The sequence below is a fragment of the Littorina saxatilis genome, unplaced genomic scaffold (assembly GCF_037325665.1).
Source record: "Littorina saxatilis isolate snail1 unplaced genomic scaffold, US_GU_Lsax_2.0 scaffold_970, whole genome shotgun sequence".
NCBI classification, from domain to species: domain Eukaryota; kingdom Metazoa; phylum Mollusca; class Gastropoda; order Littorinimorpha; family Littorinidae; genus Littorina; species Littorina saxatilis.
This window is the reverse complement of record NW_027125995.1, coordinates 30,001-40,000: the sequence shown is the minus strand read 5'-3', so window position 1 is coordinate 40,000 and position 10,000 is coordinate 30,001. Positions and strand designations below refer to the sequence as shown.

Sequence of the window (10,000 nt, the reverse complement as noted above, 5' to 3'; positions counted from 1 at the left end):
TTTTTTTCAAACCGCTCATGCATTACAAGGCATTTATTCTTGTTTTTATAAGGACATAAAAATGTTATAGTATTTGAGTCTTGAATTGAGATTTATTTCTATTAATGAGCACACACAAAATTTGCCCCCCCCCCCACCCAGCCCCTCCCCCCCCAAAAAAAAAGGGAAAAAAAGGAAGAAACATATTATATAAACTGAACAGGAAAAGTGCGCATGAATCATACAAAAATTGATAGCATTGGCGGGGCTTGAACCAGCGACTTCAGGAACCACAGCGCAGCGCTATACCACTGACCTATGCGGATATGCAGTTTTTTTTAAAGTTTTTTTTTTTTTGCTGCAGTCACGTAGGCCATCTCCAGTTATACGCTTTTGAACAATATGCTGACAGCGCGTTATGACTCGAACCTGTCCCGTCCCAGAGTTCATAGCGAATCTCTATGAGCGCGTCGTCAATATCACGTGACTGACTGGAGGGGCGTGACAAGAGTGTGATGGATGTGTGTCAATTTATCACTGCGTGTTGTTTGAATGTCAGTTAAAAGTCTGGGTTTCTCAGGGCGGCGTCACTGTTGACTTGTGCACACATACAGTTCTGAACATTTCTTACTGGTGGTCTTTAGTTCAGCCCAAAGTCGACACAGTCTTTTTGCCAACAAATCAGTTCCGAAGATCCGTGAAGCATAATTCGCCAAATTTACTTGAGGCTTCAGGTTACTTACTTCTACACTGATGACCAACACTGAGATTGTTTTTGACTCTGTGTTCTTCTGCATGAAATGACTCGCTGTTCTTCTGCATGATTTGACTTGGTGTTCTTCTGCCTGATTTGATTTAGTGTTCTTCTGCATGATTTGACTTGGTGTTCTTCTGCATGATTTGACTTGGTGTTCTTCTGCATGATTTGACTTGGTGTTCTTCTGTCTGATTTGACTTGGTGTTCTTCTGCCTGATTTGACTTGGTGTTCTTCTGTCTGATTTGACTTGGTGTTCTTCTGCCTGATTTGACTTGGTGTTCTTCTGCCTGATTTGACTTGGTGTTCTTCTGCATGATTTGACTTGGTGTTCTTCTGCCTGATTTGACTTGGTGTTCTTCTGCATGATTTGACTTGGTGTTCTTCTGCCTGATTTGACTTGGTGTTATTCTGTCTGATTTGACTTGGTGTTCTTCTGCATGATTTGACTTGGTGTTCTTCTGCCTGATTTGACTTGGTGTTCTTCTGCCTGATTTGACTTGGTGTTCTTCTGCATGATATGACTTGGTGTTCTTCTGTCTGATTTGACTTGGTGTTCTTCTGCCTGATTTGACTTGGTGTTCTTCTGGCTGATTTGACTTGGTGTTCTTCTGTCTGATTTGACTTCGTGTACTTCTGCATGATTTGATTTGGTGTTATTCTACATGATTTGACTTGGTGTTCTTCTGGCTGATTTGACTTGGTGTTCTTCTGTCTGATTTGACTTGGTGTTCTTCTGCCTGATTTGACTTGGTGTTCTTCTGTCTGATTTGACTTGGTGTTCTTCTGCCTGATTTGACTTGGTGTTCTTCTGTCTGATTTGACTTGGTGTTCTTCTGCCTGATATGACTTGGTGTTCTTCTGCCTGATTTGACTTCGTGTTCTTCTGCCTGATTTGACTTGGTGTTCTTCTGCCTGATTTGACTTGGTGTTCTTCTGCCTGATTTGACTTGGTGTTATTCTACATGATTTGACTTGGTGTTATTCTACATGATTTGACTTGGTGTTATTCTACATGATTTGACTTGGTGTTCTTCTGCCTGATTTGACTTGGTGTTCTTCTGCCTGATTTGACTTGGTGTTCTTCTGCCTGATTTGACTTGGTGTTCTTCTGCCTGATTTGACTTGGTGTTCTTCTGCCTGATTTGACTTGGTGTTCTTCTGCATGATTTGACTTGGTGTTCTTCTGCATGATTTGACTTGGTGTTCTTCTGCCTGATTTGACTTGGTGTTTTTCTGCCTGATTTGACTTGGTGTTATTCTACATGATATGACTTGCTGTTCTTCTGCATGATTTGACTTGGTGTTCTTCTGCATGATTTGACTTGGTGTTCTTCTGTCTGATTTGACTTGGTGTTATTCTGCATGATTTGACTTGGTGTTCTTCTGTCTGATTTGACTTGGTGTTATTCTGCCTGATTTGACTTGGTGTTATTCTACATGATTTGACTTGGCGTTCTTCTGCATGATATGACTTGGTGTTATTCTGCCTGATTTGACTTGGTGTTCTTCTGTCTGATTTGACTTAGTGTTCTTCTGCCTGATTTGACTTGGTGTTTTTCTGCCTGATTTGACTTAGTGTTCTTCTGCCTGATTTGACTTGGTGTTTTTTTGCCTGATTTGACTTAGTGTTCTTCTGCCTGATTTGACTTGGTGTTTTTTCTGCCTGATTTGACTTGGTGTTCTTCTGCCTGATTTGACTTGGTGTTATTCTGCCCGATTTGACTTGGTGTTATTCTACATGATATAACTTGGTGTTATTCTGCCTGATTTGACTTGGTGTTCTTCTGCCTGATTTGACTTGGTGTTCTTCTGCCTGATTTGACTTGGTGTTATTCTACATGATATAACTTGGTGTTATTCTACATGATTTGACTTGGTGTTATTCTACATGATTTGACTTGGTGTTATTCTACATGATTTGACTTGGTGTTATTCTACATGATTTGACTTGGTGTTATTCTACATGATTTGACTTGGTGTTATTCTACATGATTTGACTTGGTGTTATTCTACATGATTTGACTTGGTGTTATTCTACATGATATAACTTGGTGTTCTTCTGCTTACTCGAGTATCCGTGGAATTACCAAACCAGTCCCTCCCCGGCACATTCAGAAGCCAGAGTAATACAATATTGTGTGTGTCCCTGCATAACTGTGAACACCAACCAGCCAATAAACCAGCCAACCAGCCAATAAACCAGCCAACCAGCCAACAAACCAGCCAACCAGCCAACAAACCAACCAACAAACCAGCCAACCAACCAGCCAACAAACCAACCAACCAGCCAACAAACCAACCAACCAACCAACAAACCAGCCAACCAGCCAACAAACCAACCAACCAGCCAACAAACCAACCAACTAGCCAACCAACCAACCAACCTGCCAACAAACCAACCAACCAGCCAACAAACCAACCAACCTGAACATCTGATCGTTTACTCAGAGGTAAGATTGTTTGTGTGTATGTGTTGGTTATATATCCTTGATACACTGGCTGTCGTTTTATTTCTGCTTGTATATGGTTTATTTATCAAATCAACTCGACTGCTTGCGTTCCAAACATCCAGACTAAAACAACAACAACAAAAAGGTCATCTATTTGAATGTTTTTTTTAATTTTTTTTGGTTAGTATTGATCAAGAAGAGAGAGAGACAGAGACAGAGACAGAGACAGAGACGTTGCCGTGAGGAACATGTACATTTGTAAACCAAAATAAAAAACCAAAAAGTTTTGCTAACATCAAAATCATCGATTAAATCCTCATGTTTACATAACTAAATGATACTTTGTACCCAATACAACCATTTATATAATGTTGGTCTTCAAAGCCAAAACCATTCCTGAGCTAGAGGGCCAGCAAATGATAATAGTGTAACTTGCTTGTCTTTTCTAATCTTAGCGTGAGGTAATTCATTTCACTTAAAATGCATGCACCCCACTCTGATGCATGTTAGCTTTTTTGTGTCACTGTGTGTCGTCATGTGAATCGGGGTCTATGTCTGTCCCTGTGTGTCGTCATGTGAATCGGGGTCTATGTCTGTCACTGTGTGTGACGTCATGTGAATCGGGGTCTATGTCTGTCACTGTGTGTGTCGTCATGTGAATCGGGGTCTATGTCTGTCACTGTGTGTGACGTCATGTGAATCGGGGTCTATGTCTGTCACTGTGTGTGACGTCATGTGAATCGGGGTCTATGTCTGTCACTGTGTGTGTCGTCATGTGAATCGGGGTCTATGTCTGTCACTGTGTGTGTCGTCATGTGAATCGGGGTCTATGTCTGTCACTGTGTGTCGTCATGTGAATCGGTGTCTATGTCTGTCACTGTGTGTCGTCATGTGAATCGGTGTCTATGTCTGTCACTGTGTGTCGTCATGTGAATCGGTGTCTATGTCTGTCACTGTGTGTCGTCATGTGAATCGGTGTCTATGTCTGTCACTGTGTGTCGTCATGTGAATCGGGGTCTATGTCTGTCACTGTGTGTGCCGTCATGTGAATCGGGGTCTATGTCTGTCACTGTGTGTGTCGTCATGTGAATCGGGGTCTATGTCTGTCACTGAGTGTGTCGTCATGTGAATCGGGGTCTATGTCTGTCACTGTGTGTCGTCATGTGAATCGGGGTCTATGTCTGTCACTGTGTGTCGTCATGTGAATCGGTGTCTATGTCTGTCACTGTGTGTCGTCATGTGAATCGGGGTCTATGTCTGTCACTGTGTGTGTCGTCATGTGAATCGGGGTCTATGTCTGTCACTGTGAGTGTCGTCATGTGAATCGGGGTCTATGTCTGTCACTGTGTGTCGTCATGTGAATCGGGGTCTATGTCTGTCACTGTGTGTGTCGTCATGTGAATCGGGGTCTATGTCTGTCACTGTGTGTGTCGTCATGTGAATCGGGGTCTATGTCTGTCACTGTGTGTGTCGTCATGTGAATCGGGGTCTATGTCTGTCACTGTGTGTGTCGTCATGTGAATCGGGGTCTATGTCTGTCACTGTGTGTGTCGTCATGTGAATCGGGGTCTATGTCTGTCACTGTGTGTCGTCATGTGAATCGGTGTCTATGTCTGTCACTGTGTGTGTCGTCATGTGAATCGGGGTCTATGTCTGTCACTGTGTGTCGTCATGTGAATCGGTGTCTATGTCTGTCACTGTGTGTGTCGTCATGTGAATCAGGGTCTGTGTCTGTCCCTGTGTGTCGTCATGTGAATCGGGGTCTATGTCTGTCACTGTGTGTGTCGTCATGTGAATCGGGGTCTATGTCTGTCACTGTGTGTGTCGTCATGTGAATCGGTGTCTATGTCTGTCACTGTGTGTCGTCATGTGAATCGGGGTCTATGTCTGTCACTGTGTGTGTCGTCATGTGAATCGGGGTCTATGTCTGTCACTGTGTGTGTCGTCATGTGAATCGGGGTCTATGTCTGTCACTGTGTGTGTCGTCATGTGAATCGGGGTCTATGTCTGTCACTGTGTGTCGTCATGTGAATCGGGGTCTATGTCTGTCACTGTGTGTGTCGTCATGTGAATCGGGGTCTATGTCTGTCACTGTGTGTCGTCATGTGAATCGGTGTCTATGTCTGTCACTGTGTGTCGTCATGTGAATCGGGGTCTATGTCTGTCACTGTGTGTCTCGTCATGTGAATCGGGGTCTATGTCTGTCACTGTGTGTGTCGTCATGTGAATCGGTGTCTATGTCTGTCACTGTGTGTGTCGTCATGTGAATCGGGGTCTATGTCTGTCACTGTGTGTGTCGTCATGTGAATCGGGGTCTATGTCTGTCACTGTGTGTCGTCATGTGAATCGGGGTCTATGTCTGTCACTGTGTGTGTCGTCATGTGAATCGGGGTCTATGTCTGTCACTGTGTGTGTCGTCATGTGAATCGGGGTCTATGTCTGTCACTGTGTGTGTCGTCATGTGAATCGGGGTCTATGTCTTTCACTGTGTGTCGTCATGTGAATCGGGGTCTATGTCTGTCACTGTGTGTGTCGTCATGTGAATCGGGGTCTATGTCTGTCACTGTGTGTCGTCATGTGAATCGGTGTCTATGTCTGTCACTGTGTGTGTCGTCATGTGAATCGGGGTCTATGTCTGTCACTGTGTGTGTCGTCATGTGAATCGGGGTCTATGTCTGTCACTGTGTGTCGTCATGTGAATCGGTGTCTATGTCTGTCACTGTGTGTCGTCATGTGAATCGGGGTCTGTGTCTGTCACTGTGTGTGTCGTCATGTGAATCAGGGTCTGTGTCTGTCCCTGTGTGTCGTCATGTGAATCGGGGTCTGTGTCTGTCCCTGTGTGTCGTCATGTGAATCGGGGTCTATGTCTGTCACTGTGTGTGTCGTCATGTGAATCGGGGTCTATGTCTGTCACTGTGTGTGTCGTCATGTGAATCGGGGTCTATGTCTGTCACTGTGTGTCGTCATGTGAATCGGGGTCTATGTCTGTCACTGTGTGTGTCGTCATGTGAATCGGGGTCTATGTCTGTCACTGTGTGTGTCGTCATGTGAATCGGGGTCTATGTCTGTCACTGTGTGTGTCGTCATGTGAATCGGGGTCTATGTCTGTCACTGTGTGTGTCGTCATGTGAATCGGGGTCTATGTCTGTCACTGCCCAGCCAGCAAGACATTAGCGGCCGATAATCGGCCGAACACCCTTCAAAAAGTCGGGCCGGTGACGTCAAAACATACGACGCGGGTGTTGGCCCGACTAACTTTTGCAAAGAGGCAACGAGGCGGCCGACAGGCGGCCGAACACCTGTACTGTGGCGGCACGCATCCGGTCCGATGTTAATCGGCCCGATGACTTGTTGGACCTGCGGCCCGACACCTTATGCCGACATCGGGAAGATATCGATTTCAGCGGGAAGACATCGGGACGATGTCGGCCCGCAGGTCCAACAAGCCATCGGGCCGATTAATGTCTTGCTGGCTGGGTGCAGCTACAGCAGTATGTACCCCCCCCCCCCCGCCCCCCAAGTGTAACAGTGCAAAATTCACTTAAAGCTACAGCTACAGCAGTACAACCCCCCTCCCCCCAGTGTTACAGTGGAAAACAAACCTACAGATACAGATACAGCAGTATGTACAACCCCCTCCCCCCCCCCCCCCCCCCAGTGTAACAGTGCAAAACACAACACCAGCTACAGATACAGCAGTATGTAGACCCCCCCCCCCCCGCCCTCACTGTAACAGTACAAAACACACCTACAGCTACAGATACAGCCGTATGTACAACCCCCCCCCCCTCAGTATTACAGTATAAAACACACCTACAGCAACAGATTCAACATAGTGCAAAAATTACTTACAGCTACAGCCGTATGTACACCCCCCTCCCCCTTAGTAACAGTACAAAACACACCTACAGCTCCAGTTACAGCAGTATGTATACCCCCCCCCCCCCCAATGTAACAGTGCAAAACACACTTACAGCTACAGATTCAGCAGTATGTACAACCCCCCCTCCCCCAACCCAAGTGTAACAGTGCAAAAAACACCTACAGCTACAGCAGTATGTACCCCCCCCCCCCAACTGTAACAGCACAAATCGCACCTACTGCTACAGATACAGCAGTGTGTACAACCCCCCCCCCCCCCCCCAGTGTAACAGTGCAAAACACACCTACAGCTACAGCATTAATATGTACAACCCCCAACCCCCCCCCCTGCCCCCACTGTAACAGTAAAAAACTCATTTACAGCTACAGATTCAAAATTATGTACACCCCCTCCCCCCGCTGCCACCACTGTAACAGTACAAAACATACAACACTCCACCCCCTTCCCTCGTGTAGAGCGCAAAACACACCTAGAGCTACAGATACAGCAGTATACAACCCCAATCCCCCCCCCCCCCCCCCTGTGTGCAAAACACACCAACAGCTACAAAAACAGCAGTATGTTCAAACCCCCCCCCCCCCCCCTACTGTAACAGTACATAACACACCTACAGCTACAGCTAGTTACATCTATGCTTGGCGCTGGTGGACAATATTCACTTTTTTGGCCAAAACCGCCAGTTTTGGCCAAAAAAGACAAAGATTTGGCCAAAACAACCCACACATTTGGCCAAATAAAATAGATTTGGCTATAACTTTTTTTTGGCCAAAACTTTCTATGTAAAAGTTTTGGCCAAAACTGTTTATGTTAGCTAAAACGGGAGATTTGGCCAAACTTCTGCCACAATAAGATTTGGCTAAAAAAAGATTTGGCCAAACAGAAAAGATTTGGCCAAATCTTCACTTTTTGGCCAAATCTTTTTTGTTTGGCCAAATCTTTTTTTGGCCAAATCTTTTGTATTTGCTGGCGCTGGTGGACAATATTCACTTTTTTGGCCAAATCTCTTTTTGGCCAAAACTTTGCTTTTTTGGCCAAAACTTTGCTTTTTTGGCCAATACCGCCAGTTTTGGCCAAAAAAGTGTGTTTTTGGCAAAATAAGTGAATATTGTCCACCAGCGCCAAGCAGCTTGGCGCTGGTGAACAATATTCACTTTTTTGGCCAAAAACGCACTTTTTTGGCCAAAACTGGCGGTTTTGGCCAAAACTGGCGTTTGTGGCCAAAACTATACTTTTTTGGCCAAAACTTTGCTTTTTTGGCCAAAAATGTACGTTTTTGGCCAAAAAAGTGTGTTTTTGGCCAAAAAAGTGAATATTGTCCACCAGCGCCAAGCAGCTTGGCGCTGGTGGACAATTTTCACTTTTTTGGCCAAAACTATAATTTTTTGGCCAAAACTGGTGGTTTTGGCCAAAACTGGCGTTTTTGGCCAAAACTGGCGTTTTTGGCCAAAACTATACTTTTTTGGCCAAAACTTTGCTTTTTTGGCCAAAACTGGCGTTTTTGGCCAAAAAAATGAATATTGTCCATCAGCGCCAAGGGGTACTCAAAGATTTGGCCAAAAAATGAAGTTTTGGCCAAAACTATTTTTTGGCCAAAACTTTCAATGCAAAAGTTTTGGCCCAAAAAATACAAAAAATGAAGTTTTGGCCAAAACTATTTTTTTGGCCAAAACTTTGCACTTAAAAGTTTTGGCCAAAACATGTTTTTGGCCAAAAACACACTTTTTGGCCAATAATGTACGTTTTTGGCCAAAAAAGTGTGTTTTGGGCCAAAAAAGTGAATATTGTCCACCAGCGCCAAGCATATACATCAGTATGCACACCCCCCCCCCCCCCCCAAGTGTAACAGTACAAAACACACCTACAGCTACAGATTCAGCAGTATGTACACCCCCTTCCCCCCCCCCCCCCCCCAGTGTCACTGTGCAGAACACACATACAGCTACAGATTCAGCAGTTAGTATGTACACCCCCCCCCCCCCCCCAAGTGTGTAACAGTGCAAAACACACCACCAGCTACAGATAGATCAGTATGTACACCCCCCCCCCCCCCAAGTGTTACAATGCAATACACGTCACACCTACAGCTACAGATACATCAGTATGTACACCCCCCCCCCCCCCCCAAGTGTAACAGTGCAAACCACACTTACAGCTACAGATTCCGCAGTATGTACTCCACCCCCCCCCCCAGTGTAACAGTGCAAAAATCACTAACAGCTACAGCAGTATGTACCCCCCCTCCCCCTACAGCTACAGAAGTATGTTACCCCCCCCCCCCCTGTAACAGGACAATACACACCTACATCTACAGCAGTATGTACACCCCCCCCCACCCCCACTGTAACAAGACAAAACACACCTACATCTATATTTACAGCAGTGTGTACAACACCCCCCTCCCCCACTGTAACAGGACAAAACACACCTACATCTACATATACATAATAAGATACAGCAGTATGTACTCCCCCCCCCCCCCTCACTGTAACAGCAAAACTAACATTTAGAGCCAAAAAAAACCGAAATCACTTACTCGCTCCATCCGTCGGTTGTCCTCGAGTTGACGTCTGAATCTGATTGTCATTGCCAAGAGCCTGACTCACTGGCTACACACTACACAACTATTCTCACCGCCACCACGTGGCACTGGGACCAGCACTCAGATTGAGATCCCGAGGCGACATTCGTCTCGGATAACATATCATCAATGTGCTGTCCAACATTCCCAAGAATGTCTCTTCTTTCGATATTAACTTGAACTAAGAAAACAAATAAAATTCGCTCACGCGGGAAAGCAGCAGCCATTTGCACACTCAATCTTGTTTACCGTAAGGAAAGCTATTTGAATATTTCAAGTAAATGATGGCGTATTTTTAAAATGTAAAACTCATGATTTGAGCTCATGCTGTATTTGATTGCAAATATGCAAA

The 10,000-nt window shown here is 45.2% G+C and overlaps 1 protein-coding gene across 2 annotated transcripts in view; it reads left to right on the top strand.

The window, feature by feature from the left end:
- The first annotated feature begins 2,611 nt into the window (after positions 1-2,611).
- The window catches only part of LOC138954448 (uncharacterized), a 33,241-nt gene continuing 25,852 nt past the window's right edge, over positions 2,612-10,000 (top strand). The window contains exon 1 of one of the 2 annotated variants that reach the window (XM_070326291.1): positions 2,612-3,187. The gene's annotated coding sequence lies outside the window, so the exon portion shown is untranslated. The remainder of the gene's footprint in view (positions 3,188-10,000) is intronic. The other variant, XM_070326293.1, reaches the window with a different exon arrangement.